Source organism: Callithrix jacchus, chromosome 3 (genome assembly GCF_049354715.1).
Source record: "Callithrix jacchus isolate 240 chromosome 3, calJac240_pri, whole genome shotgun sequence".
NCBI lineage: Eukaryota > Metazoa > Chordata > Mammalia > Primates > Cebidae > Callithrix > Callithrix jacchus.
The window spans coordinates 125,099,791-125,122,373 of NC_133504.1; the positions used below are offsets into that span (position 1 = coordinate 125,099,791).

General features: G+C 36.2%; 1 non-coding gene across 1 annotated transcript; it reads right to left on the bottom strand.

The window, feature by feature from the left end:
* Positions 1-21,451: 21,451 nt before the first annotated feature.
* On the bottom strand, positions 21,452-21,574 carry LOC118152614 (U4atac minor spliceosomal RNA). Its single transcript, XR_004741354.1, has one exon. It is a non-coding gene; the product is annotated as a U4atac minor spliceosomal RNA (small nuclear RNA).
* Between the last annotated feature and the right edge of the window lie 1,009 nt (positions 21,575-22,583).

Here is a 22,583-nt window from a genome sequence, read left to right on the forward strand (position 1 = left end):
ATGATTAATACTTGGGGTGGAGGTAGAGAAATTTAGAACTATTGACCTCTCAGTTTTGTCATATAATGTTTTAAACTATGATTTATAGATTATACAAAAATATCATGTATATGGCTTATGTTGAACCCTGATGAGAGCTAAAGATATGACACCAACATGTAACTCAATTCATATAATTTTGCAGTGTGGAAAGCTAATGAGGTCTAAATGGACAGTACTCCAGACTGGAACGACTTGATAGGACATTTCTTCGGCTAGCTCCTCATATGTTGGACTTCGGTAGAGCAAGTTAATAATTATCAGCTTAAAGTTGAATTTAGTGATGGGTGAGCACTAAGAAGGACAAAACAGATAAATAAATCCATACCTGGAAACGTTACAACCAAATTAAAGCATCATATGACACCAATTAAAACCTGAAAAATAAACAATGGAGAAAGAATATTGCCTATGAAGGTAGGTACTTAGATGAGCTTGACAGAAGACTTCTCAATGGTAACACTAGATACTAGAGGTCAGAAGAAAGAAGAAAAACATTCTTTTTTTTAATTTTGAGATGGAAACTTGCTCTGTCGCCCAGGATGGAATGCAATGGCATGATCTCGGTTCACTGCAACCTCCACCTCCCGGATTCAAGTGATTCTCCTGCATCAGCCTCCCAAATAGCTGGGATTACAGGCACACACCACCATGCCCAGCTAATTTGTGTGTGTGTGTGTTTTAGTAGAGATGAGGTTTCACCGTGTTGTCCAGGCTGGTCTCAAACTTCTGAGCTCAGGCAATCCACCCTCCATGGCCTCCCAAAGTGCTAGGATTACAGGCATAAGCCACTGCACGCAGCCAAAACATTCTTGAAATAATTTACTAGTTAGACATTCTCACTGAAAAAATTATGCAAGGATGTACTTTAGGAATAAAAGCATTGAATGTAGAAGGGAATGAGATGCAAAAAGCAATGCGACCAAAGAAATTGATGAACATGAAAATATATTATTAACATTAACCCTATAAAATAAAAATAATTCTGATTAAATTTGAGGAAAAACACAAAATGAAAATAAAATGCTAGCCCATTATAACATGTAAAATAGGAGGGGTGTGATTGGAGTAAAATATTTTGAAGACTTTTTATTATTCAAGAAGAAGATAGATAAAGTGTTTCTGATTTTAAGTCAAACTCTGTGTGGAAATTGCAAGGGTAACAACTAAAGTTATAGAAATAGAATATATGAAATTCAAGAAAATTCAAAATCTGAAAATAAAAAATGTAAAAGAAAACAAACCAAACAACAGAATAGGAAGGAGAATTGTAGAGAAATTTTCACATTGTGGCTACTGGCTTATTTCAATTGTAATGAAAAAGTTTTCACTATCAATTGACTGATTCTGCATATATGGCTTGAGGAAAAAGAGAGAATATGCAGTGTTCTTCCATGCCTACTAAAATGTCCATGCATATAGTGCTGTGTTAGTGTTACACAATATTAGTTCAGAGATGATATAATCATATAAATTCCAACAGATTAAGAGAAAACTATTAGAAGTAAAAGGAGAGTTTAGCAAAGTTTTGGGCACAGGACGACTTATAAAAAAATCAATAGTATTTTCCTATATTAGCAATTATCAACTAGAAAATATAATAGAAATAATATGCTATTTATAATATTACTCCAAATGACTAAATTTCTGGAAATTCACCTCACAAAGAAAGCCAGTCTGCTTGTGGAGAAATTTTTAAAACACAGTTAAAAATATACAAGAGTTTTAAAATAAACAGACTGATTTAATGTAGCAAAGATATCAATTTCCCTCAAACTAATCTATAAATTCAATACAATTCCAGTCAAACTTTTATCAATATCTTTTAAAGAATTTTTAAAACTCTTTCTAAAATTTGAAAAATAAAAGTCCATGAATAGCCAAGCCATATTTGAAAATGAAGAGAAGAAAGAGTGTTTACTCTTAACCAGATGTTAAGACACTCAACAATAATATGGTTAAAAAACATATTGGTTAAGGAATGGACAAATAGATCAATGGAACAGAATGAAAAGCTCAGAAATTGACCTGTATATATAAAAAACTTAAAAAAAGCTAACAAAGTAGCATAGTAAAAACAGTGAAAGAATTATTTATTTTAGTGATATTAGGAAAATTCTTGCTCTATGAAGAAAAATAAGCTCAGATCCCTTTACACTACATATAGAGGCAATTCTGTATGGATTAAAGACATTTCTGCACGTTAAAAATTATGAAAGTAATTGAATAAAATATTTCTGTGACCAATGGTTGGTAAAAGGCCTTTTGCATAAGAAACAAAAAATGCATAATAAGAAAAAATATGTTTAGTTTGACCATATTAAAATGAAGAATTTCTTTTCAATAGACAGCATACACAAAGTTAAAAGATGAATGAAAACGGAAAAAGATAAAAAAGATGCTACAATATCTGAAACTCAAAATGGACTAATATATAGAAAGGCATCAACTGCAACAGTAATAAGAAAAAGAGTAGAAAACTAGAAAAAATTGGCTGAAGATATAAAAAAGCAACCTATAGAGGAACATCTGAATGGTTAATAAGTTCATAAAGAGAGTTCAAATGCTGTAGCCAGAGAAATTAAATTAAAGCTAGAGTGAGATGCTATGTTCAGGCTATCAGAACAGCAAGGGTTATAAATGTGCATAGGAAATATTAGTCAGGACATGTGATAGATACTTTAATATTGTCCTGTGGTGTGTGAGGTGGTACGTTCATTGTTGTTATGCCCTAGGGTCTAGCATATTCTTTGATGTTTATCCCGGAGAAATTCTTGTACAAGTCAATGAAAAATACTGTTAAGTAATGTTAAAATGTGAAATAATGTGTGTGTTAGAACTGACAAAAGCAAGAAATGTTTAGGAGAAAGTAGGGCAGGCTGGTCAGGTACCTGTAACATTGTTATCCTCTTTCTTGGGTTTGAGTCTTGAGAGAAGTCCACAAAAACCATCTGAATAAGTCTGGGTTATATGTGCAGGTCTTTATGCAAATTGTGGCTTTTGGTGTGAGCTACATCTAACAAGATGTGGAAGGGAAAGAAACACAGGTGGAGGATGGTGTCTTGAGAAATGAAACTGAGGTGTTATGCCTGATTCCAAAGTGTAGGAGATGTGAAAACAGTGAGAAGTAGAGACTTGTAGTAATGTATGGGGACTTCCTAAGAACAAGCCAATGGCTGGGGCCACTGACTTCAGCAGTGGGTGTCTGCATGATGCTCCCATAGGGCGAGGAGTGACCAGCCACATGCCAATGGAGGTCATCACAAATGCCCAGGGGTTAAACCTGACCTAACTACTTCACAGACCCAGTTACCAGGAGATGCATAAAAACCTACAGGTGAGAAAGTTAAGCAGTTTTACTTAAAATAATGATTTCCCTCATACCAGCAGACAACATATTAGAGAGGAGAAAGGGGAAGGGGAAGTGTTTTAAGAAGACTGAGAACTTACTCAAAAGAAAGTTAACCTGAAAGAAAGGAAGATACAGAGATGTCTTTAATTGGTGTAAGAGTTAGATCAGCTTTAAAATAAGAAGGTTATTTCCCCCCTATATATCTGAGGTTTATATAGGGGGGAATGTTTGAGGCATGACCTTGCCACATTGCCATATGAGTTTTTATTGCACCACTTAAGTGTGTGATTCAGGCAATTTTCTTCATGCTTGACCTAAACAGATGGAATCCCAGTGAAGCCAAGGTACAGGATGGTTTAGAACAGGAAACACACCTTCCCAAGGAAACCAGAATCAGGAGGCCATGGTATTTTTGTGTAATGGGCTCAATCACAACCCAGTAAACAGGTCCCTGTGGGATAAAAGCAGGTTCTGTGACTTAATAGTCCTAACAAGCTGAGAACCTTGAGTCAGCTGCACTCAGGTGATTTCAGGGCTCCAGTGGAGGCTGGTAATTCCCCCTGTGCCCACACCTTTTCTTATCTGCTGATAGATGCTATTCTTTGCTTTTCAATTCTTGGCTAAAGCCTTTCTTTTCTATCAAAACGCATGCATCATGATTTAACATTGATTTAAAGTAATTTTCTCACCTTCTTTTGTCACCAAATATTCCTCTGGTTATTTCAGCAGTAATGTCTACCAACAAAAAGAATTTATTATAAGATAGTTGTTTTCTGTAATCCCAGCACTTTGGGAGTCCGAATTAGGTGGATCACGAGGTCAAGAGATCGAGACCATCCTGGTCAACATGTTGAAACCCCGTCTCTGCTAAAAATCCAAAAAATCAGCTGGGCATGGTGTCGCGTGCCTGTAATCCCAGCTACTCAGGAGGCTGAGGCAGGAGAATTGCCTGAACCCCGGAGGCGGAGGTTGCGGTGAGCCGAGATCGCGCCTTTGCACTCCAGCCTGGGTAACAAGAGCGAAACTCCGTCTCAAAAAAGAAAAAAAAGTTGTTTTCTATTCTTGATTAATCAAATAAATAGAACAGTTCAAATTATAAGTTTTGGTCTGCTTGAGCTAGCTACTGCTGCTTTACTGAGCTCTTGGTATATTTGAAGCCAAAGCCTTCTCTAGTTCCAGTGTTCACAATTATCACTTCCAGGAACTCCAAAAAGGAGACATAGTGGACAGGAAGCTAGTACAGTGCAGTTTTTGGGAAGGAATATGAGAAGTTCCTAAATCAGCTAACACCCCAGCTTTTTATTGTCACCTAGTTTATTTGTTTAACTGAGCCTCATTCATTTAAAAGAGTTAATATGACCTCCTGCACTGTTTTAGGGGAATTTAGATGGTTATATTTACATAACAGTTTCTTGTGTTTCCATGTTTATCCTTGTTATTCCATTTTCAGGAATTGTTTAAAAGAAAGTTATAAAATATGGGAAAACATTTATGTCTATTGAACTATTCACTGAAGCATTATTTTAAGTGCAAAGAGAGAAGCAGCGGGGTAGTTCTTTCTGACAATCTCTGATAACTCTGGCTCTACATTTTAAGTCTCAAAGTTTGACAATTATCAAGACTATGTCAACAGGGTTCACCCATGAATTTGAAAATCTTTTTTTGAGTAATTTTCCCCTTAATTTCATATAATTTTTCCTTGTCTATCCAATGCATCTTTATAAGTCTGTGGCCATGTCTCTGTCTTATGTACTAAGTTCTGACTATATCAGACACTTACTGTGGTATGGACTTCAGAATCTCTGTTGCTGTCAAGCCGGACAGTAGAATGATGACTGAGACTCTTTCTCTCTTCCCCTTCCATCTCTCTTGTTCTCTCTCTACCCTTTTTACTTCTCAAATACACACAATCAAGTAAGCCTCACCCCACCCTTTTGTCTTGCCTTTATCTTCCCTATTCTCCATCTGTATGGTCTCGCACTTAGTTTTCTCCTGTCTCATGTATAAACTAAAGCGTCTTTTAGCTTAATTCCCAGAACTCTTTGCTTCTGGCCCCATCTCCTTGATGTCCTGGAACCTAAAAAGCAGGAAGCAGTAAGAATGTGAGATCATAAATCTGTGGATTTCTTATTCAGAACAGGAATCTCCCTATGTCAGGAATAGAAGGATAAGGAAGATCAGCACTAGAGTAGGAGACTAGTCCTGGGTCTTTGGCATCTGACCACTGCCAGGATCCTTACTGGTACCATGACTCTAAGCATCTCTCAAACTCCCAGCTTAGTAAGTAGTTTTCAATGGCTAACACATCTTTTGGGGTCACTTGAATCTGTAGAGGGCTGTACCTTTTATTGTTTCTGAACTATTTTACAATTCTTAAAGTTGTAAAAAACTGATGGTAGTGCAAACGATTTCTGCTCATAGAAATGCAAACAGATTTTGTCCAGTGATGATAAAATTTGTTCTGTCTTATTGAGGAGGCTAGCACAGCATTGCACCTATTAGCAAATTTATTTTAGCATTCCTGATTGACTATGTGTCTATTCTGTGAATTCTTCTTTGAGCAGTTTTATAAGCTCTTACTGGTTCTTTCACTAATAAATAATTTAAACAAAAACTTCGACACGGCCAGGTGCAGTGGCTCATGCCTGTAATCCCAGCACTTTGGGAGGCCAAGATGAGCAGATCACCTGAGGTCAAAAGTTCAAGACCAGACTGGCCAACATGATGAAACCCTGTTAATACTGAAAATACAGGTGGGCACCTGTAACCGCAGCTACTCAGGAGGCTGATGCAGGTGAATCGCTTGAACCTGGGAGGTGGAGGTTGTGGTAAGCCATGTGCCATTGCACTTTAGCCTGGGCAACGAGAGTGAAACTCTGTCTCAAAAAACAAAAACCAAACCAAAACAAAAAAAAACCATTGACACACGTTAATTTAAATGTAAATGAGGGTCATAATTTTGGTCTTAAAAAATTATCCCTTTGCAGTTTCATGGGTCTGAGACACCACCTGGATCCACCTGGCAAAACCAGGTCGATAGCACTGCTGGAGAAGTAAGCCTCATGAGCAGATGAAGCTCAGGTGTGGGCAGATCAAGCCCTCTTCTTGGCTTATAAAGTAAATTTTATGGACTCTTTCTCTACGGTTTTTTTCCCCGCTGATTTTATGTTCTGTTTTTAGTTTTGATTTGAGCAGGGTCAATAATTTAATTTATTCCTTCTTCTAGTGGCAACAATGATTGGTAATTTGATTGTATGGTCTAATTATTTGGCACTATCTGTAAACAGATGATAGAAATCTATTTGCTATTGAGTGAGAGACACTAAAGAATTCAATTGAGCTTTTGTCTATGTTCTTTGCCTATTTTGAACTAAAATCAAACACTCTAATTGAAGTCTCCTAACTTTTTATGGCAATATAGTTATTTGCATAGATTCAGTAAGAATCTGCCCTTTTTTTTTTTTTTTTTAAATCAAAACCAAGATAGAGTTAGACAAATCAATTGTGTAGCCAAGGCTTTACTTGCAGTATTGTGTTGGAGAATGAATGATTCTATTCTCAGTTAATCATGATGACCCGTCACTTTCAGGTAGAAAGGGTAACTTTACTTTCACCACCAAAATATATCTCCACTCTCCTTTCCAGAAACTGGCCTTATATCTGACTTCCAAGATTCCAGGTTTTCAGATGGCAAGGAAGATCACTTCTTCTCTGGTCAGCACCTCACTAAATTTTGGGGACCTCAAGAAGAGAATAATTTTGCCAAATCTATATATGCTGCTGTTGAAATATAATTAATTAATACTTTTACAGCACTTATATAAATAACCAGACCAAAGTTGTTGAATCTTATTTCATAAAAACAATATGAGATTATTATGATCATAGGGAAGAATATTACAGGAAAATTTGTGAAAGAGATTAAAATGGATGAGAAGAGATTAGTAAAAGTTCTTTCAGTGGGATGCTAGATGTCTCATGCATCCTTCTAGGTTATCTGATTCTATGAAAATTTGCATCATAATTGCCTTTGAGCTACTTTATAATACTTAGTTGTAGAAAACTGATGGTAGTTCCTGTTCCTACAAATACAGTGAAATGGCTCACGTCTGTAATCCTAGCATTCTGGGAGGATGACATGGGCAGATCTCTTGAACCCAGGAGTTTGAGACCAGCCTGGGTAATATGGCGAAACTGTGTTTCTACAAAAAATTAGCCAAGCATGGTGGTGCACAACTGTAGTTCCAACCACTTGGGAGGCTGAAGTGGGAGAATCACTCGAGCTCAGGAAAGTCAAGCCTACAGTGAACCATAATTATGCCACTGCACTCCAGCCTGAGCACCCTGCAATTGATTTTACCTTATGCATCAATTAGCAAATTCATTTTAGTATTCCTGATTGCTTCTGTATCTATTTGAGTTGTCTTTTGAAGCAGTTATTCTCACGTATTGATTCTCTCATTAACTAATCAATTACATATAATTTTGACATGTGTATTAGTCTGTTCTCACACTGCTATAATGAACTGCCTCAGCTGGGTTTGTAAAGGAAAGAGGTTTAATTGACTCACAGTTCCACATGACTGGGGATGCCTCAGGAAACTTACAATTACAGAGGAAGGTAAAGGGGAAGCAAAGCACCTTCCTCACAAAGGAGCAGGAGGGAGAATGAATGCAGAAGGAACTATCAAACACTTAGAAAACCATCAGATCTTGCGAGAACTCACTATCATGAGAACAGCATGGGGGAAACTGCCCCCATGATCTCATTACTTCCACCTGGTCTTTTCCTTGACATATGGGGATTATGAGGATTATGGGGATTATCATTCAAGATGAGATTTGGGTTAGACACAAAGCCTAACCATATCAAAATGTGTTAAATTATATGAGAGTTATAACTTTATATGAGAGTTATAATCTTACTCTTAAAATTAACTCTACATAATCAGTGAGGAGCAGGAAGCTAAAATGTTAAATTTCTGAATCGTAGGATTGATTTTGCCCTAGTTTTATCTAATTTAGCTTCCTAAACAAGGAGACTCTAAATTAGAGTAAAAGTAAATAGTTATTTGAGAAATTTTGGCAAATGCCTTGTTGAAATTTCTCTCAGAAATTGAGAAAGTGAAAGACTCTAAAGTGGGTAGCAAATATTTTTTCAAAGTGAGCCAGTTTTGTATTTGTTGAACAAATAAATATTTCCTTGATAGATCATTAAAGAAATTTTAGTGATAGAGCACTGTGTTAGTTTTATAGCACTTCTATAACAAAGTACCACAAACTGGGTTGCTTAAAACAACAAAAATTTATTGTTTCACAGTTTGAGAGTGTAAAGTCTGAAATCAAGGTGTCGGCAGGGCTCCTTGAGTCTGTAGGGGAGAATCTTTGCTTACCTCTTTGGCTTCTGGTACTTGCTGGCAATCCTTGGTATTCCCCAATGGCTTGCACCATTCCAATCTCTGTCTTTGTCATTACATGGCTCTTGTGTGTCTTCACATCATTTTTCCTCTGTGATGGTCTGTGTCCGAATATCCCTCTTTTTTAAGAGCACCAATCATATTGGATGAGGGGCCCACCCTACTTCAGTATGACCTCATCTTCACCAGTTATACCTGCAACAACTGTATTTCCAAATTAGGTCATGTTCTGAGGTACTGGGGGTTACAACTTCAACATATGCATTTGGGTAGTGGGGAATACAATTCAACCATAACAAGGAGAAGTCAGAATTCTGGTGGAAAGAAAGTACTGACTCATAGACAGAGAATGAATTAACCAAGAACCTTTAAAATTTCACATGTTCATCTCTGTTTTCTTTTGGGTTCTGAGTCAATACAAATTTGGGATTCAGCTGGATCCCCAGCTATTCATCCCTGGTTGGAGAGATGTGTAGGAGGTAGGTCCATCAGAAGTGTAATTCTATTTCAGAGGTGGTTTGGTGTGTGGAGCTCACCTGGTGTAAAGGCAGTGGTAAGTGTGGGTAAGCCAAATGGTGAGGTAGACGAGTCCAGATACAAATTGAAAAGGACCTTTCTGCTCTGGATTCACTTTCCAACACATCACAGAAAGCAATTCCTACTGAACCTGGGTAAAGCACCTTCTCTCCAAGTAGAATGTGACCCTCTCCTTCCAGAGTCACAGATTTATGAGTTTTCCTGTTGGTTTCTTTATTTTCATCTCCCTAGTTGCCCAGAGGAAAATCAGGATAATTCTGAAAGTAGAACTTTCAACCCAAGCTCTTTTATTGCTCCTAGGTTTGTGGTTTTGAGTATTACTCATACATTTACACCCACAAAGAAAGCCTGAGCCGTTGAAATGTGGTTGTTAATTAATCAATTAACCTAAGTAAATCCTTCCCTGTTAGACACTTCTTGTCTCATCTTTCCAGGGAGTTTGAGACCAGGTTTCCAATAATTTCTGATGATGAAGGATCCTCTGGCTTAGGACTCGCAGTAGAAAAGTTCATGGAAAGCTTAGGGTGTTAACCTCTTTCCTGGCGATGTTCCAGCTGGTTTTAAATCTGTCTGCTTGCTTTGGCTTTCCCACATTACCTCTTTATGTGGCTATTACAGGAACCTTCCTCTCAGTGTCCAATAAAACCCACCCTATCCCTTCTCAATCTTGCTACAAAAGGTTGGAAAAAAACGGATGGTGATCTTACTTTAATTGAAGGCCACAGCCTAGATGGAGGCAATTAGGTACATGAACTTAAGAGTGGTCATTATTTTTCACACTGGACTGTTCCAGTCAGGAACAATCAAGACAGAGCTCCTTGGAATGTCCCTTCACCTAATGAGCCCTCTGGAAGAAATATGAGTCCCATGATGATTTGAGGTTCACCTAGCAGTTTAAGAAAGGATTAGCAATTTGTGTGTGCTAAGGGTCAATGGCAAAAAGAAAGTTGTTCTTGAGTTGTGGGTGGTCAAATGTCCACGGAGCTATGGAATTGTCTGAACGCTATATATACAGCAATGAGGAGAAACACGAGGACATCTTCTTGGCAGATAGCTGTAGTAGTCATCCAGGCAAGTGCTGAGCATTGATGAGCATGTTCAAATGTAGAGAGCACCACACTCAAAGCCCAGACATCGGGATTTTTGTCCCTATTCTGCCATTGACCAGCTAGGGAACTAAGTGTAATCCCTTAGACTCTTTGAATCTCAATCTCTCTTGCTTTTTTTTTTTTCACTTTTTACCATTTACTCTGGTTGAAATAACTTTTCCACAGGTCTTTTCTCTTGCTTGAAAGCTCTTTTGAGCAAAACTTTGTTAAAATCTGCATATATGTATTTGGGTATTATCAGTAATGTTATTGATACTGTTACCGGTATTGTATAATGGGAACAACTGTTCAGAGCACCTTAATTTGAGTGCTTTATATATGTTACTTTCCTTAATCCTTATAATGACTGTATGAAAAGGTAATATCACTATTTACAGTTGGGAAACTAAACCTCAGGTAGGTTGTTAAAATGTCCAAGGGGAAATAGATAGTTAAAAAGCACCTAGCCAGTGTTAAAACCAGTGAAAATGGGATTCAGATGAGTTTGAAGAATTGTAAAAGTAGGGGTAAGTCTCTGAAGGAGTGTGCCAAGAGGGGCTCCATTTTTAAGGGAATTGGCAGAGGAAGGCATTTGGGGGCTAGAAGAGACTGCTGAGCATTTCAAAAAAAGCCAAAAGAAAAAAAGGTTTAAAAGTACAGAAAAGGAAGATGCTAGAAATAAGATTTTATTTATTATTTACATTGTTTTTACTGCTTCCTTCATAATTATCAAAATGACACATGCACATTAAAGAAAAATCAGACTATAAGAAAAATGTAAGGACCTGAAAAATATATATATATATAGACTTTTTACTGTAATTGTTTTATTATTGCATATTACCTTCTAGTTTTGATCTATTAAGTAATTCAATTTATCTAAACTTGCAATCTGGTAAATAAATTATAAACATTTTTACATGTTATTAAATGATTTTCATCATTATCATTTTACATGGTGATGTAATTCATCATATTATGTATAGTAAGTCATTTCCCCTGGTTGAACATTGAGAGGCATGCACTTTTGTGGATAATTTGAACTTGATTCTTCATAGATGGTACTTTGATACATTAAATTTGGGGGGAGTATGGATTTTAGAAACAACCATCTTGAGTTTCATGGACATATAAATTTGTTAAAGATGAAGGTTACCCAATATCTATTTTACCAGCCATTTGTAGATGAATGTTAGAAAGTTGAAATTAGGTTTCCTTTAAAAAAAGTAAAAAGGAGTGAAACTTACTCTTTGGATATCAAGAAGAGTCAAAAAGATGTTTAAGGTAGTAGAGAGATTAGTGACAGTACTAATATATTTCTGTCTTCTAGATAAGGCATTCAGCATATTCTATGCAAAATGAAGCCAAATTTTCAAGTAGAAATGCAATAACGTTAAGAAAATTTTCTTGGCATTATATGCTCACACATATACTTTTATATTCTACAAGGCTGAAAACACTTAAAATTCTGAAGTATTGAGGCCACAGCTGTAAAAAAAATTAAGGTTTTAAACCAGATTAGTGAGAAAAAGAAAATATGTGTTATGGTATGCTAAATGTTATTCTACACAGCACTTTTTCATGCTGGCAAATGTTCTACTTCTGCCAATATGAACAATTGTTTTTGCTGTCAAAAACAGTTTAAATAAAAACAGAGACAACCCACCATTTCTTAACACAGTAAAGCTGAACATATCCTCATTTTGTATTCTGTACTGAAAATAATTTTAATGGAAATTATTTATACAATAATTTCATTGTTATTTAAAGGAATTAGTAGGAATTCCATGAAAACTTGCATTTATGACAAAAGTAAAGTGGTAATTAAACTGTAAGGGTATTTTTAAGTTAGTGGTATAATAAATAGGAGATGATTAGAAAGAAAAAATATAGTTACTTATAAAACATTATTATTGTTAGCTTTAACCTCCTCTGAGCCTCACAGACTAGGTAAGAGTCTGGGGAAGTCCGGGTGAGTTGTCTACCGAATATTTATTCACTTTATCTTATTTAAGAGCTCAGTGCATCCATGGGCCCAGCTGAAGTACTTCTACAGACTTGCTTGCAATTAGGAGTAACTACATGACATTTTCAGCTGATAATATAACTGAGAAAAACTGCCAGATTCTACTCCTTTATGCTTTCTTCCTTCTTGTTCTTCCCTGAAAAACAGATAGTGAGGTTGAATGTATAGTCAACTTAAGACTGTCCCACAGCTAAGAGGAGAGATTAAGTCCCACAATAAGAATGACAGAGTGACAAGGAAATAGGTTATGCAGCACTGCTGCCACCAAGACCCCACTGCACAGCTTTTCTCTGCACTTCTTTTTTATGGAAGACAAATTATGTGAGGCTGTTCGGTTAAGCCACTGTCATCAGATTTCTGTTACATACAGTACACGTAACTCCCAAATGATGCAGAGCCCTTGACATATCTTCATTTTGTATTTATTTATGAACTAGACATTATGGTAATGGTGTGCTTAATGATTTTCTTTCTACAATCCTTTGAGCTATTAATCATATTAATGAATTAACATTTGTAAACCATTCCTTCTTTCTCATTATTGCATTTGATGACTATTAAGTTGTCTGACAATTGTGTGCATTTAATAAAATTTCTATATATTTCCAGATAACTGGAGAGTTGACTCCAAAGTGTTACATACACACACCCCACACACAGACACACACACCACACAGAGAAATACACATTTCTTATATAATTGTATGCATGTGCAAACATTCTATATATTTATAATGAATAAATAATAAGTTATATGTTTTTAAATACTCAGACATTAAAGAATTACTGTGTGAGAGTACTTACCACTATTTCCTTTCTAATTAGGATTTGTATATTGTTGTAACAATGGACATTTATGTGTTGCAGTGAACTCTATGATCTTAGGGAAACAAAAGAGAGCTGATGTGACTGAAAGGGAAATAAAGAATCTTAATGACTTTAGATTTCCACTTGCAGTATTTTCCAGACCACCTAAACAAGCATTTTGTAAAAGCAAAACAAAAACACACAACATCTTAAACTCAGATAACTTTGGGGAGTATAGCATGTTATATGATCTTTTTGGACCACAGGCTCATTAATGTTGCCTACAGTAGACAAATCTGTTTAATGTTTTAAAATTAAGCATTCGCAGTCTTATGTGATCATGAAACCCTTCTATTCAAATGATGTCTATGAACACACAGTGGAAATACTGTTACATGATGCATATTCTGGTATATTCTGCAACAGAGGGATGGGAAGCAAGAATTATCACCACTATTATTTAATGTTAATCTAAAATATCTAGTGTAATTATATGATAATCAGAAATAAGATGTATGGCTTCTAAAAAAAATAAAATTTAAGACTTTTTACAGAAGACAGAAATTTGTATTTTACCATGAGACGGAGATATTTATCTAGTTTCTTATTTTATCTTTGGCTGTCTCAAAAAAAAAAAATGAGACAAGAGTTTCACTCTTGTTACCCAGGCTGGAGTGCAATGGCGCGATCTCGGCTCACCACAACCTCCTCCTCCTGGGTTCAGGCAATTCTCCTGCCTTAGCCTCCTGAGTAGCTGGGATTACAGGCATGCGCCACCATGCCCAGCTAATTTTTTGTATTTTTAATAGAAATGGGGTTTCACCATGTTGACCAGGACGGTCTCGATCTCTTGACCTTGTGATCCACCCGCCTCGGCCTCCCAAAGTGCTGGGATTACAGGCTTGAGCCACCGTGCCCAGCCAATCTATGACTTATTTTAAATTTAAATGTATTTATTTATTTTTAGAGATGGGGAATCTCATCATATTGCCCAACCTGGTCTCAGACTCCTGGCCTCAAGGCATCCTTCCACTTTGGCCTCCCAAAGCACTGAGATTACAGGCATGAGCCACTGCATCCAGCCGATAATACCTATGTCAAAAACATAGATGCTCAATAAGTGCTTGCTGAAGGAAGGAGGGTTTGATGGAAGGGAGGGAGGGAGAGAGAAAGGGAATCTCTCCTGGGAAACCAGGACTCCAGAGAAACATCCTGGACAAGCTGCCCAAGAGCCATGGTTTTATAAGCTTTCTGCAGACTTGAACATGCCTCATAAATTGCTTTTTCTCCAAATTCTCATTATTTGAATTTTGGGTTTTTTACTCTAATGATAGAAAATATGTGTATTTGATACCTATGAATCAGAATCCTTCTCAACATAGCAACTACTACTAACTGATTACGATAGGTAAGAGCTAAAACCTGATTTCCATCTCTAACATAAGCCTTTATTTTTTTTTCCTGGTCAAATAACTTAGCCTTATGTCATAATCACTAGCCTCATTTCTGTAGCATTATCTGTAGACAAATTATCTGCTTTAAAAAAAATCTCAACTATTGTTGTGATGATTATTTTTAAATGCCCCCAAATTATTCGATATTCTTCCCTTCAATAGGTGGAAGATAATTCTCCTTCCCTTGAGTGTGGGCTAGAGTAAGCTTAATGAATTTCTTCTAATGAAAATAATATAATGAAAGTGACAATGTGCGACTTTGAAGAGGATGTAACAGGCACTGTGGCTTACTACTTACTTTCTCTCTCTCTGTCTTGTAATTCATTGTTTAGAAGAAGCTAGCTGACATGCAGGAGAAGAGCATGTGGCAAGGACATGATGCCTCCTGCCAGCTTCCTTCCATGTGAGTGATCCACCTGGAAGTGGCTTCTCCAGTCCCAGTCAACCCTTCAAATGAGACTTTATCCACTGCCAACATCCTAACTGCAACTTTATGAGAGGATCTGAGCCAGGGCCATGCCAATAAGCCACTCTTGAATTCTTGACTCACAACAACTGAATAATACACTTTCATTGTTTTAAACCACTAAGTTTTGGGGTAATTTTCAATGCATAAATGGATAAACAATACTACTATATTAAAAGCTTTTAAAGAAATAGAGCTCATTTACAGCCCCTTTCAAAGCCTACCTTCTTTTCCATTCAATTTTATCAACAAGGTATTGATGGACAATAAGGTATTGTCCAGAAATAGGGTATTGTCCATCAATACCTTATTTATTCTTTTTTCCAAAGTGAAGTTAGAAAAATGTTTCAGATAAAGTGCCAAATAATAAACATTTTATGCTTTGTGGACTACGTGATATGTGTCAAAACTATTCAACTCTGCCATTATAGCACAAAAGTAGCCACAGACAACATGTAAATGAAGGAGTATGGCTCTGTTCTAATAAAAATGTACAGTAGTCCCCTCTGATCTGAAGGGGAGACATTCCAAGAACCCCAGGGGATGTCTGAAACCATAGATTGTATTAACACTAATATAGTGTAGTTTATCCTGCACATACCTGTGATAAAATTTAACCTATAAATTAGACATAGCAAGAGATGAACAATAACTAGAAATAGAATGATTATGACAATATACTCTTCACAATTTCATCCATAGAAGACCCATTCTTAATGTAGATCTTAGCAACCTCAGCATACAATTTGTTTTCTTTCCTGAGTCCAGAACTGGTACCTTTTCAGGTAAAGGAAACACAAATACTTTACAGCTTATCTTTGGCATAGCTGAATAGCCAGTATCACTACTCTTGTGCTTTGGGGCCGTTATTAAGTAAAATAAGGGTTACTTGAACAAAAGCACTGGGATACTACAAAATGGTCAGTTGATCTGATAACTGAGATGGCTACTAAGTGACTAATGACTAATGTAGCATCTACAGCACAGATACACTGGACAAAGGGATGATTCACATCCTGGGCTGGATGAAGCAGGACAGCACGAGATTTCATCATACTACTGAGAACAGCACACAATGTAAAACTTACGAATTGCTTACTTCTGGAATTTTTCATTTAATATTTTCCCATCATGGTTGAATGTAGGGTAACTGAAACCATGGAAACTGAAACTGTGGATGAAGGGGTGCTATTCTATTTATGAACACTGAAATTTGAGTTTCACATAATTTTCACATTAAGAAAATATTATTATTCTTCTGATTTTCTTTTAACCACTGAAAAATGGGAAAACTATTCTTAGCTTGGAGCTCACTTAAAACCAGGCAGTGGGCCAGATTTGGCTCATTGGTATAGCTTACCAATTCTTATACTAAATCAATAGATTTCTTGATCTTTAGCTGGCACATGGATGCCCAAAATAAAGGATACTTTTTCAAACTATGGCCACATGACCTTGTTATGTTTGGTAGGATGTAGGTGGGAATATGTGCAAATTTCCTTACAAGGAAGTGGTGAACTCTCCCTTTTTTCCCCTTTTTTCTACTTCTCTTGGCTGAAATGAAGACCATCTTTGACCTTGCAGATAACAGAAATGTCATTGGGATGGTGAAACAGAAACAGCCAGAATTATTGGCTTTGCCTGGTGCGTAGCCATACTGTTATGAGAGTGAGAAAGAAACTAGTCTTTCCTCTGTTTTTTACATCCTTTTCACACATTACCAAATCTATATTCTAACTAGTTCAACTGGTTAGTCTTTGGCTAACATCTCTTGTTAATGTCATGACAAGTTAATGTGTTGTAATTTCAAGAAGTGTTGTAGACAGTGGTTAACAGCTTCGTGTAAAGTTTTAAAAAATTTATTCTTGGTTACTAGCCAAGTCAGGATAGTTTGAGTATAGGAAACCTTTAACATTTTCTAAAAACCAGAATTTCTAAAAAGTTGCAGGTATTTGCCTTTGCTTCTGAGTGTTGATTTCCTGGGATTTGGAAATGAACAAATATGCCTTTTCTCCCTTTTCTTCCATCTCCACTACACTTCAATGAAGGAATGATATTAATTTGGGAAACATAAATAAACCACTTATAATCTCCAAGAAAGAATTAATTCGCATTGTCCTTTGTGGAGCTTAATTATATACATGAATGGGTTTAAAAATTCATGCCCCACCTCCCCAAGTATCTCATGGTCCTATGGGTGTTCATATTCATATGATAACAGAAAGAAATTGTAGTGATAATTGGCATGTTTATGTTGTTTAAGTATTTCAAATTTTCCACAGTAGAACATGGGGGTCCCAGACTGCATGCCACAGTGATCCCACAGTCTCAAAATCTGAAAACCACTTTGAGACTCATCAGCCATCCCTTGGCAGCACCAGAGCATCAGGCATTGTCCAAACACAATTGTTTGAGGTTTTGTGCTGACACAAAGTATTTCCCATTCATCTCTCTTCCCTTTTCTCTCCCTCTTTTTCTTCCTGCCAAAAACTCAACTTGCCTTAAGTAGGCACAGCCTTCCAAGTCCTGGCTGTTAGTGTCCCTGAGAGGTTTCAGAAAGAAGCAGTCTTGGCTGAGAGTTAGAGCTAGAGGCCAGCCAGTGAAGGGAACAATGTCTGGGTTTTGAGAACAGCTGGAGCTTTGGAGGGAGAAAAGCAGCTTGATGAATGAGGAAAGAATGTGCTTGTCACTTCAAGAGGCAAGAAACTTAGACTTCCCTCTTGCTTCTGCCAACAAGTGTTTATTGGAAAGGGCAGAGTGGTAGTGATGGCAGGTGACTTTTGGTTTGGATTTTATGGAACTTTTCATATTTATTTTACCCTTTCAAAGAGCAGATAAATGTACAAATCCCACACCATAACTATTTTGAATTCTGCTCATATTTTTATTGGATATGAATGTTGTTCCTCGGAGTTATTTTTAAGAATGCCATCCCTGGCCCATTTTGAAACCCTCCTTGCTTTCCTTGCATGTAAGTTAATATTCATTATAGGGATTTTGGAGAAAAGTATCAGAGGTATTAAATGGAAAGCAAAGGCCTTAGGGGGAAAGGATCCTATTCTGAGAGCATGAGCTGAATTTACACTTGAGAAGAATGAGATGGCCTACTTAGACAAAATAATGATGTTTGAGCTGAAATAAAAGGTAAACCTATGAAAATTCTGACAAAGTTGGACAAAAAAAGGTTTTAAGATGTCACATTTCTTAGTCATGTTTTGATTTCTCTCTGATTTTCCTAGATTCTTATGGCAATGGATAGAATGACAGAGACTATATTCCCTTTCTGATTTCTATTTGTTAGAGTTGAAAAGTATGACCTGCTTTTAAGTATCACTTATAAAATGAACAAAAAGATCAATATTCATGCTCAAATAATAATAGTTGTTACTATTTTAAGACCTCTTGCCTTTCTTTCTCGACTCTCCACATTCTTGCCTGTTTCAGGACTGGAACAAATATTCTTGAGTTCCAGCTGTGTGACAAGCCCCGTACTAGATCCTTTCCTTGTAAGAACCTGTCAGAAAGGAATTATTACACCATTTTAAATATGAAAGACTTGTGATCGGTGAAGATTCTCATGAATTGTCTAGTATTCCCCGATATTCTATCAAATGGTAATTTCAATGAATCCTGATTTAAACATGATTTGGATTCTAAAGCCCATGCTATTTCTACTGCCCCATTTTGTCTATACAATAAAATATGGGTTGATTGTGTTTAAATTGAATAATCATTGAAAATTGGTTGATCAGAAGTAACCCGTGTATATTATTTAGTACTACTCTTTTGTTAGTGTATTTAGTACTACTCTTTTGTTAGTGATTTTTTAGTAATGGGACTTCAATGCAAGGATGCAGTGGACCATAGAATCTTCAACCATGTAGTCGCTTTGAACTTCCAAATTTCCAAGACTGAAATTAATATTTCTGAAGAAAAAATAATTAATTTTTGAGAGTCTACTTGGTGTTAATTATGGTGAGAATATTGAGAATGCATTTTAGGAACTGACAAAATTCTCAGGTCTCAGAGATCATCATTTTCCTTTGCTATATTTATTAATTCAGTAAAGTCAACACAAATACTTATTAAGGAGTGCTTTAATCATTACAGAAATGTAATAGGATTTCTCATAATCCAGGATACTTAATTTAACAAGACTGTTACGCCAATAAGCAATCTGGGTAATCAATATTTTTCTTTGTGAATTTCAGATGAAAGTCATTTGTACTGTAATATAAAGGTCTCAATGGACTAATACTTGACAATAATACTGACCTCTTTCTCATAAAGATCAAATAAATGGAAGCTTTATTTTACAAATACTTTTAAAAATAAGATACATGTTGTGAACCAAATGCTGTCAGTATAATACAATTTTGTTATTGTCAGTTTGGTTAAAACATGTAAAAACTTTTATCTCTTCATCAGCATGCTACTTGTAGAGCAAAGTGGATCAGAACAATTGTCTGGGGTGATATGAATTTACAGGTCCCAAATTGCTGTTGCCTTTATTGTCAACATTGAATACATCTTTATAAACAAACCTTTATGTGTCTAAAACTGAAAAATCTATTTACAGATATACTCAGATATTTTAGTGATTCATTAAATAAGTTACTGAGTGAAAGAATATTTATTAAGAGGTCATTTTTAATAGATTTCCTAATTTGGGTGTGTTACTTTGGGTGTGTTACTTCTAATAGTTTAAAGGTTCATATTTTTAATACTAAAGAACGACTAGATGGAAACACTGTCTGGGTATATCAGCTTGTCAGTATATCAAGTCAGGGATTAAGACTCTGGGTGGTCACAGAAAATGGTCTGGCCCTCAGTTTTGGGCCTAGAATCCCAGTTTTGTTACTGCTTGAATTTGTCCAGCATCAGGAAGACTAAACAAAGCTTGGCAGACAAATAAAAGCTTTATGTGTAGCAATTTAACAGATAAATTAACCACACAAGTGGCTGGAGACAGTCTGGTGAAGATCTGGCTTTCCGTTTTACTGGATCTTGACCTTAGTCAAGCTATCTGACCTCTGTCAATCTCAGTGTTATTATCTGAAAAATTAGGATAGTAATAGTACCTTACAGGGTACTGTGAAGCTTAAATGAAATTTGGATATAGAACCAGTAATTAGAAAGCTGACTGGGATGGACACAGTGACTCACATCTACAATCCCAGCACTTTGGGTGACCTTAGTGGGAGAATTGCTTGAGTCCAGGAGTTCAAGACCGGCCAGAGAAACATGGCAAGACCTCATCTCTACAAAAATTACAAAAAAAGAAATCAGCCAGGTGTGGTTGTGCATGTCTGTGGTCCCAACTACTCAAGAGGCTGAGGCAGGAGGAATGCTTGAGCCCATGAGGTCGAGGCTGCAGTGAGTCATGTTTGTGTTACTGTGCTCCAAGTCTGTCTCAAAACCAAAGCCAAACCAAACCAAAATGAAACAACAACAACAAAGGTAGCTGTCTGGTTAATGAGGACAAAAGATTAGTTTACAGACAAATAAGCTTCTTTTTAAATTTTGCTTTTAGCTAGACTAAACTCATCTTAATATAAGTAACCTCTGGTTATCTTTGGGATAATTTTTTGACCCTTGCCCTTTCTCCCGCCACCCCCCACCCCTCTTGGAATCCCCTGTGTTTATTATTTCCATCTTTATGTCCATGTGTACCCACTGCTTAGCTCCCACTTATAAGTGAGAACATGTGTTATTTTAGTTTCTGGTTCTGAGTTGGTTAGTTCACTTTAGCTTCATCTATGCTGCTCCAAATGACATGAATTCATTCTTTCTATGGCTGGATGATACAAGTTTTATAGAATTAGTTAGGAAAAAATCATTCTTGCTAGACTTTCTGGAGTAGTTTCAGTGAGACTAGTACCAGCTCTTCTTTGTATGTCTGGTATTCCATGATGTATATGTACCACATTTTCTTTATCCAGTCAACTGTTGATGTACACTTAGGTTAGTTCTATTATTTTTGCTATTGTGAAGAGTGTCGTAATGTACATACAAGCACAGGGTGTCGGTTTTACATAATGATTTATTTTCCTTTGGTTACATACTCAGTAGTGGGATTGCTGGATCAAATGGTAGTTTGATTTTTAGTTCTTTAATAAATCTCCATACTGTTTTCCATAGAGGTTGAAAAAATTTACATTGTCACCAAGAGCGTATAAGTTTTCCCTTTTCATTTTTTGACTTTTATTATTATATTTTTAAAAAGATATAAAATTGATTACTTTTCATATTTTTAGGTTTTCATTTTTCCAAAAATTGCACCAAGGTAAAGCAAAGCTCTAGTTGATGCAGGTGTGTTGTGTAGGCAGTAGTACTTCTGTCACTATGCATTCACTGGAAAGTAGTGCAACCCCAAGAAAAGGATTGTGTATTAGTCCGTTTTCAAGCTGCTGATAAAGACATACCTGAGACTGGTCCATTGACAAAAGAAAGAGATTAGTGGGGTCTGATGATTAGTAAGGTCAAGCAATTATTCCCATGTTTCTTGGCCCCTTGTATTTCTTCTTTTGAGAAATGCTTGATTGTGTCCTTTGCCCACTTTTTAATGGGGTTGTTTTTTCTTTGTTGAATTTGAGTCCCTTGTAGATTCTGAATATTGGTCTTTGTCAGTGGCGTAATTTGCATTTTGGTAGTTTGTTTACTCTGTTGATGATTTCTTTTGCTGTGCAGAGGTATTTTCTTTTTCTTTTTTTTTTTAGTAAACTGAACTCCTATCTGTCTATCTTTTGCTGTGCAGACTTTTTTTAAAATTAAATCTTATTACTCTATTTTTGATTTTGTTGCATTTGCTTTGGGTATCTTCATAAATTTTTTGCTTAGGCCAAAATCTAGAAGAGGTTTTCCTAAGTTTTCTTCTAGGATTTTTATAGTTTCAGGTGTTACATTTAAGTCTTTAATCGATCTTGAATTAATTTTGGTATATGGTGAGAGACAGGGGTTCGGTTTTGTTTTTCTTCAGTTTTCCCAGCACCACTTATTGAATAGGATGTCCTTTCCCCATTGTTTCCTTTTGTAGACTTTATTGAAGTTCGGTTGGTTGTAGGTATGTAGCTTTACTTCTGGGTTCCCTTCATCTATGTGTCTATTTTTGTACCACCACCAGGCTGTTTTGTTATTATAGCCTTGTAGTATAATTTGAAGTCAGGCAATGTGGCATCTCCAGATTTGTTCTTTTTGCTGAGGATTGCTTTGGCTATTTGGGCTCTTTTTTTGGTTCCATATGAACTTTAAAATTATTTTTCCTAATTATTGGAGAAATAAATTTGGTAATTTGATAGAAATTATGTTCAATTTATATATTGCTTTGGGCTATATGGCCATTTTAACAACACTGATTCTTCCAATCCATGAATGTAGAATTTTTTTCATTTGTTTGT